Below are 9,186 nucleotides of genomic sequence, written 5' to 3' on the forward strand. Positions count from 1 at the left end.
AGCAAGACACCCCCAATAAAGGAGTTGTTCTGCAGGTGGTGACCACAGACCAGTGGCGTGCGGTGAGGTCAGTGGCTGGTGAGGCACTGCAGCCATAATGTCAGCCGAGTCCTGCCGATGCCCGCTACCGTCACTATCCCTGCATGCGCCGAAGGCACACGTGCTCCCAGAAAACTGGTTGTGCTTTTGCAGTGAGGGTGTGGTCTCACAACAAGAGGGGAGATACAGTGGATGACAGGGAGAGGGTGATGCCAGGGAGAGTATGACAGCAGTGGGTGACAGGGTGACAGCAGTGGGTGATGCCAGGGAGCTGGTGACAGGAAGAGGGTGACCGCAGTGAGTAACAGTGAGAGAGTGCCAGCTGTGGGTGACAGGGAGAGGGTGATGCCAGGAAGCTGGTGACAGGAAGAGGGTGCCAGCAGTCTGTACCTGCTGTGAGTGACAGGGAGAGGGTGACAACAGTGGGTGACAGGGAGAGGGTGCCAGCAGTTGGTAACAGCTGTGGGTGACAGTAGAGGGTGATACTAGGCAGAACACATAACTGTCCCACTTTGTCAGCAGTATGCATACAGCATACAACATATACGCAGTACAGCCTTGGGTCCCCAGTACAGCATGGGTGAGCTTAGACCCATGTCAAAATAAAGTTCCCGCCAATCTCCCCCATAAATCACAGCCAGCCGCGGCCCACGCCGATAATAGAGAGTAATTAACAAACCTGCTCCCTATGGCGGGGCTGATCGTCCTCCAGCAGTTCCACTTCTACAGCGCTGCGCGGCCTGCTCTGGCCGGTGAGTGCACCGCAGGGTGCAGGAGCCGGAGCAAGAGAGGAGAGAAGATCGCTGCCCCAGGCCTGGATTAAGCCTTCAGGGGGCCCGAGGCACTTCAGACATTGGGTCCTGTACCTCATGTCAGTACCGTGTCTCTGGATGTGCCCACCATGCCTCTGCCCCTGTGCAAGTCCTATATATATATATATATATATATATATATATATAAACAAAGTGTGATCTGCCGGCAACATCCCCTTTTTACACATTACGGCAGACAGTGTCCCCTTATTATACATTACGGCAGACAGCGTCCCCCTTTTTACACATTATGGCAGACAGCGTCCTCTTTTTACACATTACGGCAGACAGCGTCCCCTTATTACACATTACGGCAGACAGCGTCCCCCTTTTTACACATTATGGCAGACAGCGTCCTCTTTTTACACATTACGGCAGACAGCGTCCCCTTATTACACATTACGGCAGACAGCGTCCCCCTTTTTACACATTATGGCAGACAGCGTCCTCTTTTTACACATTACGGCAGACAGCATCCCCTTTTTACACATTACGGCAGACAGCATCCCCTTTTTACACATTACGGCAAACAGCGTCCCCTTTTTACACATTACGGCAGACAGCGTCCCCTTTTTACACATTACGGTAGACAGTGTCCCCCTTTTTACACATTACGGCAGACAGCGTCCCCTTATTACACATTACGGCAGAGAGCGTCCCCGGATTCACCTGTGCTCAAGAATGGAAATCCTGAAAACCTGACCTGTCAGAGCCCTCTAAGTATACACACTTGTAGCTCTGCTGTAACCTCACATACAACATACATGCATGGTGCCCCTATCTCCGCACAGAGACACTGACTTGCCTGGTCTTGCGTCTCTGGGAGAGGCCTTCAAGCCTGCCATCCCCTCCAGCTGGACCATGTCAGCCGGCACGGTGGTGCTGTGATGAGGGCAGACATAAAGGTGGCACCGGAAGCCGTGTGGCGGAGACACTGACACTTCCACACCGCGACCGCCGCCCAATCACCCGGCTGTTTACAGTCATCCGCCGATCAGTGAGCCTCCTCAGGGACGGGCACCCAATCACCGACCGCCGCCGAGTGAGCCTCCTCAGGTACAGGCACCCAATCACCGACCGCCGCCGGCGACCACGACCGGCGACCACCACCTGCCCAATCACCCGGCTGTTTACAGCCATCCGCCAGTCAGTGAGCCTCCTCAGGGACGGGCAGTGGGAATGCAGGGGGAATATGCGCTCTAACTAGGTGTGCACTGTGGACAATGCCCCTTCTGCATGCACCTAGTTATGGTGCTGCCCTCACCCCTTATATATTTAGTGTCCCCCCTCATCCTCATCCCTTAAATATTTAATGATCCTCCCACCCACAAAATATTTAGTAACTCCACTCCCTACCACCCTTTATATACTTAACGTATCTCTCACTCCCACCTTATAAAATATATGCAACAGCTTCCCCAGCTTGGTGACCACGGCTCTCTCCTGTCCCCTTCCGAGCACCCCCCCCCCCTCCCCTCCCTCCACCCTGACTGACCTCAGTGCAGGCTTATTACAGTCCAGCTCCAGAGTATTTCGATCCTCGTCGCCGTCCCGACTCCCTCAGTGTCTGCTACACAGCGCTGTCGCTGGCGCCTCCGGAGTAGAGGAGCTTGAAGCGCCGCGGCCGCCGGTGGATCAGCCTGCAGGAGTCGGGGATGATTCTCTCCAGACTCCGCCTCCAGCAGCAGCTTTCTCCTCTGTACCGCCGCTGCTGGGAGTGCTGCTGCCTTATCCTGGGGATGACAGAATCATCCCTGCACTGCACCTCTCCTACTGCGCTGCCCTACTTTCCCCGTATGGAGGACTGCACTCCCTGTAGCTGTGAGTTGCTGGGAGACAGGGATAGGGGAGATGACAGGGGTGGGGGCACCGCCACTGCCCAATCATCAGGGGTGTGTGAAAGCGGCACTTCCAGTAGGTGCCGCCTATAGGGATTTTTTTAATGGGCTTTTACTGCCCGATTCTCAGCCCCGCCCCCCACTTCCGTCTCCTTAACATTGTTAGCTGGAGGCACTGAGAACGGTGCCTCTAAAACAAATTCAGAACCATTTTTAATAAAGTAGAAATTATTAAAATAATATAAAGGCTACAGCAGATACTTATGACACAGAATATGTGTCATAAGTATCTTCTTTATATTCTTTTAATCATTAATGACAGGGGAGGCACTGCCTCCCCTGCCTCCCCTGACTGCACGTCCCTGCCACAGACCACTTCTCAGTTCCTATGCTTTCTGGCTGATGTTTTGGTCACTTTTGAAAGCTGGCGGTGCTTTCACTCTAGTGGTAGCATGAGACGGAGTCTACAACCCAGCAGCTCATCCAGGATGGCACATCAATGTGAGCTGTGGCAAGAAGGTTTGCTGTGTCTGTCAGCGTAGTGTCCAGAGCATGGAGGCACTACCAGGAGACAGGCCAGTACATCAGGAGACGTGGAGGAGGCCGTAGGGGGGTAACAACCCAGCAGCAGGACCGCTACCTCCGCCATTGTGCAAAGAGGAACAGGAGGAGCACTGCCAGAGCCCTGCAAAATGACCTCCAGCAAGCCACAAATGTGCATGTGTCTACTCAAACGATCAGAAACAGACTCCATGAGGGTGGTATGAGGGCCCGACGTCCACAGGTGGGGGTTGTGCTTACAGCCCAACACCGTGCAGGACGTTTGGCATTTGCCAGAGTACACCAAGATTGGCAAATTCGCCACTGGCGCCCTGTGCTCTTCACAGATGAAAGCAGGTTCTCACTGAGCACATGTGACAGACGTGACTGGAGACGCCAAGGAGAATGTTCTGCTGCCTGCAACATCCTCCAGAATGACCGGTTTGGCAGTGGGTCAGTAATGGTGTGGGGTGGCATTTCTTTGGGGGGCCGCACAGCCCTCCATGTGCTCGCCGAGGTAGCCTGACTGCCATTAGGTACCGAGATGATATCCTCAGACCCCTTGTGAGACCATATGCTGGTGTGGTTGGCCCTGGGTTCCTCCTAATGCAAGACAATGCTAGACCTCATGTGGCTGGAGTGTATCAGTAGTTCCTGCAAGACGAAGGCATTGATGCTATGGACTGGCCCACCCGTTCCCCAGACCTGAATCCAATTGAGCATATCTGGGACATCATGTCTCGCTCCATCCACCAACGCCACGTTGCACCACAGACTGTCCAGGAGTTGGCAGATGCTTTAGTCCAGGTCTGGGAGGAAATCCCTCAGGAGACCATCTGCCACCTCATCAGGAGCATGCCCAGGCATTGTAGGGAGGTCATACAGGCACGTGGAGGCCACACACACTACTGAGCCTCATTTTGACTTGTTTTAAGGACATTACATCAAAGTTGGATCAGCCTGTAGTGTGTTTTTCCACTTTAATTTTGAGGGTGACTCCAAATCCAGACATCCATGGGTTAATAAATTTGATTTCCATTGATCATTTTTGTGTGATTTTGTTGTCAGCACACTCAACTATGTAAAGAACAAAGTATTTAATAAGAATATTTCATTCATTCAGATCTAGGATGTGTTGTTTAAGTGTTCCCTTTATTTTTTTTGAGCAGTGTATAATGGAGGAAAGAGTGAGCACTCACCAGTCTTTGTTGTAAATAGCCCACAAATTATTTACTCACAAAAGCATCATAGATAAGTACAGTATGTTGATGTTTCGGGCCATACAAGGACTAGTGATGAGCGGGTTCGGATCCTCAGGATCCGAACACCCCCGCACTTCACCCTTTTTTGCACGGGTCTGATCAGACTCGGATCCTCCCGCCTTGCTCGGTTAACCCGAGTGTGCCCGAACGTCATCATCCCGCGGTCGGATTCTCACGAGATTCGTATTCCATATAAGGAGCCGCGCGTCGCCGCCATTTTTCACTCGTGCATTGGAGATGATCGTGAGAGGACGTGGCTGGTGTCCTCTCAGTTTCTATGTTCAGTGGGCTGCAAATATCTGTGCTCAGTGTGCTGCAAATATCTGTGCTCAGTGTGCTGCAAATATCTGTGCCCAGTGTGCTGCAAGTGCAAATATCTACGTTCTCTGCCTGAAAAACGCTCCATATCTGTGCTCAGTGTGCTGCAAATATCTGTGCTCAGTGTGCTAATTGCTTTATTGTGGGGACTGGGGACCAGCAGTATTATATAGTAGGAGGACAGTGCAGAGTTTTGCTGACCAGTGACCACCAGTATTATACGTTCTCTGCCTGAAAAACGCTCCATATCTGTGCTGCATTGTAGTATATAGTAGGAGGACAGTGCAGAATTTTGCTGACCACCAGTATAACTATATATATATATAGCAGTACGGTACAGTAGTCCACTGCTTTACCTCTGTGTCGTCAAGTATACTATCCCATCCATACCTGTGGTGCATTTCAGTTTTGCACAATTTGCTGACCACCAGTATATAATATATAGCAGTACGGTACAGTAGGCCACTGCTCTACCTACCTCTGTGTCGTAAAGTATACTATCCATCCATATCTGTGGTGCATTTCAGTTTTGCACAGTTTGTTGACCACCAGTATATAATATAAAGCAGTACGGTACAGTAGGCCACTGCTCTACCTACCTCTGTGTCGTAAAGTATACTATCCATCCATACCTGTGGTGCATTTCAGTTTTGCACAGTTTGCTGACCACCAGTATATAATATATAGCAGTACGGTACAGAAGGCCACTGCTCTACCTACCTCTGTGTCGTCAAGTATACTATCCATCCATACCTGTGGTGCATTTCAGTTTTGCACAGTTTGCTGACCACCAGTATATAATATATAGCAGTACGGTACAGAAGGCCACTGCTCTACCTATCTCTGTGTCGTCAAGTATACTATCCATCCATACCTGTGGTGCATTTCAGTTTTGCACAGTTTGCTGACCACCAGTATATAATATATAGCAGTACGGTACAGTAGGTCACTGCTCTACCTACCTCTGTGTCGTCAAGTATACTATCCATCCATACCTGTGGTGCATTTCAGTTTTGCACAGTTTGCTGACCACCAGTATATAATATATAGCAGTACGGTACAGAAGGCCACTGCTCTACCTACCTCTGTGTCGTCAAGTATACTGTCCATCCATACCTGTGATGCATTTCAGTTTTGCACAGTTTGCTGACCACCAGTATATAATGGGTGGTCTTCTGTTTGCCGGCGGTCGGGCTCCCGGCGCTCAGTATACCGGCGCCGGGAGCCCGACAGCCGGAATACCGACAATTATTTTCCCTCGTGGGGGTCCACGACCCCCATAGAGGGAGAATAAAATAGTGTGGCGCGCGTAGCGCGCCACCGTGCCCGTAGCGTGGCGAGCGCAGCGAGCCCGCAAGGGGCTCATTTGCACTCGCCAAGCTGTCGGTAAGCCGGCGGTCGGGCTCCCGGCGCCGGGATGCTGGTCGCCGGGAGCCCGACCGCCGGCCAGCCGTAGTGAACCCGTATATAATATATAGCAGTATGGTACAGTAGGCCACTGCTCTACCTACCTCTGTGTCGTAAAGTATACTATCCATCCATACCTGTGGTGCATTTCAGTTTTGCACAGTTTGCTGACCACCAGTATATAATATATAGCAGTACGGTACAGAAGGCCACTGCTCTACCTACCTCTGTGTCGTCAAGTATACTATCCATCCATACATGTGGTGCATTTCAGTTTTGCACAGTTTGCTGACCACACGTATATAATATATAGCAGTACGGTACAGTAGGCCACTGCTCTACCTACCTCTGTGTCGTCAATTATACTATCCATCCATACCTGTGGTGCATTTCAGTTTGGCACAGTTTGCTGACCACCAGTATATAGAGCCAGTTTGTGCAAGGAGAGATTGATTGCTTCTTTTTTGGTGGGGGCCCAAACCAACCAGTCATTTCAGTCACAGTCGTCTGGCAGACCCTGTCGCTGAAATGAAGGGTTTGTTAAAGTGTGCATGTCCTGTTTATACAACATAAGGGTGGGTGGGAGGGCCCAAGGACAAATCCATCTTGCACCTCTTTTTTCTTTCATTTTTCTCTGCATCATGTGCTGTTTGGGGACTATTTTTGGAAGTGCCATACTGTCTGACACTGCATTGCCACTCCTAGATGGGCCAGGTGTTTGTGTCGGCCACTTGGGTCGCTTAGCTTAGTCACACAGCTACCTCATTGCACCTCTTTTTTTCTTTGCATCATTTGCTGTTTGGGGACTATTTTTTTGAAGTGCCATCCTGTCTGACACTGCAGTGCCACTCCTAGATGGGCCAGGTGTTTGTGTCGGCCACTTGGGTCGCTTAGCTTAGTCATCCAGCGACCTCGGTGCAAATTTTAGGACTAAAAATAATATTGTGAGGTGTGAGGTGTTCAGAATAGACTGGAAATGAGTGGAAATTACGGTTATTGAGGTTAATAATACTATGGGATCAAAATGACCCCCAAATTCTATGATTTAAGCTGTTTTTGAGGGTTTTTTGTAAAAAAAACACCCGAATCCAAAACACACCCGAATCCGACAAAAAAATTTCAGGGAGGTTTTGCCAAAACGCGTCCGAATCCAAAACACGGCTGCGGAACCGAATCCAAAACCAAAACACAAAACCCGAAAAATTTCCGGTGCACATCACTAACAAGGACCTTCTTCAAGACCCAGAAACCAAAGTGCCAAAAAAGCAAAAACCATACCATCAGCCCCATTGGGCCTATATTTTCTGTACTTCTTTGTTTCTGTACTATATTATACTATGTATCTGTTAATTGCCTCTAGTCATATTGGAGAAAGAGCGCTATATAAATAAAAATAGGATTTTGATTACCTACCGGTAAATCCTTTTCTCGTAGTCCTTAGAGGATACTGGGGATCCATTTAGTACCATGGGGTATAGACGGGTCCACTAGGAGCCATGGGCACTTTAAGAATTTGATAGTGTGGGCTGGCTGCTCTCTCTATACCCCTCCTACCAGACTCAGTCTAGGAAACTGTGCCCAAGGAGATGGACATACTTTGAGAGAAGGATATAAAAGGATAGTGGTGAGATTCGGAACTAGCACAAACAAACAAGAGGAAAGCCATGCTTACCAAACTTTGAACAGGAACAGCAATGGCTGAACCAAACAACAATACTTAACCAAGTAACAGTGCAGGATGAACGATGCACTGGGCGGGTGCCCAGTATCCTCTACGGACTACGAGAAAAGGATTTACCAGTAAGTAATTAAAATCCTATTTTCTCTTATGTCCTAGAGGATACTGGGGATACCTTTAGCACCATGGGGAAGTACCAAAGCTCCCAAACCGGGTAGGAGAGTGCTGATGGTCCTGCAGAACTGATTGACAAAACTGAAGGTCCTCAGAGACCAAGGTATCAAACTTGTAAAACTTTGCAAAGGTGTTCGAACCTGACCAAGTAGAGACACCCCGGGCAGCCGCCCAAGAACAACCCACCGACCTAGTAGAGTGGGCCTGTACAGATTTTGGAACCGGCAAGCCTGCCGTGGAATAAGCATGCTGGATAGTGAGCCCGATCCAACGTGCAATAGACTGCTTTGAAGCAGGACACCCAATCTTATTGGGATCATAAAGAACAAATAGCGAGTATGATTTCCTGTGATGAGCCGTTCTCTTCACATACACCTTCAAAGCCCTCACAACATCCAAAGGCTTTGAAGTAACGGAGGCGTCGGTAACAACCGGAACCACAATTGGTTGGTTTATGTGAAACTCCGACACCACCTGAGGAAGAAATTGCTGATGAGTCCTGAGTTCAGCTCTGTGTTCATGGAAGCTTAAATAGGGACTCTTGTGAGACAACGCCCCCAGTTCTGACACACGTCTTGCAGAAGCCAAGGCCAATAGTGTGATGGTCTTCCACATAAGATATTTTATGTCTACCTCCTTTAAAGGTTCAAACCAGTCCGATTGGAGGAACTGCAGCACCAAATTGAGATCCGAAGGTGTCGTGGGAGGCAAAAAGGGAGGCTGGATGTGCAGAACCCCTTTCAAGAATGTCTGGACCTCAAGAAGAGACGCCAATTGTTTCTGAAAGAAAATGGACAAGGCCGAAATCTGGACCTTTAAGGAGCCCAGACATAGGTCCACATCCACACCCGACTGCAGAAAAAGCAGGAAACGTCCCAGATGAAGTTCCATAGCAGAATATTTTCTGCTCTCACACCAAGAGACGTATTTCTTCCAAATACAGTGGTAATGTTTAGAGGTTACCCCCTTCCTGGCTTGGATCATAGTCGGAATGAACTTGTCAGGAATCCTTCTCCTGGCTAGAATCAGCTGTTCAACCTCCATGCCATCAAACGAAGCTGTGTCAAGTCTTGATAGACGAATGACCCCTGTTGCAGGAGATCCTCACCAAGAGGTAG

Source organism: Pseudophryne corroboree, chromosome 9 (genome assembly GCF_028390025.1).
Source record: "Pseudophryne corroboree isolate aPseCor3 chromosome 9, aPseCor3.hap2, whole genome shotgun sequence".
NCBI lineage: Eukaryota > Metazoa > Chordata > Amphibia > Anura > Myobatrachidae > Pseudophryne > Pseudophryne corroboree.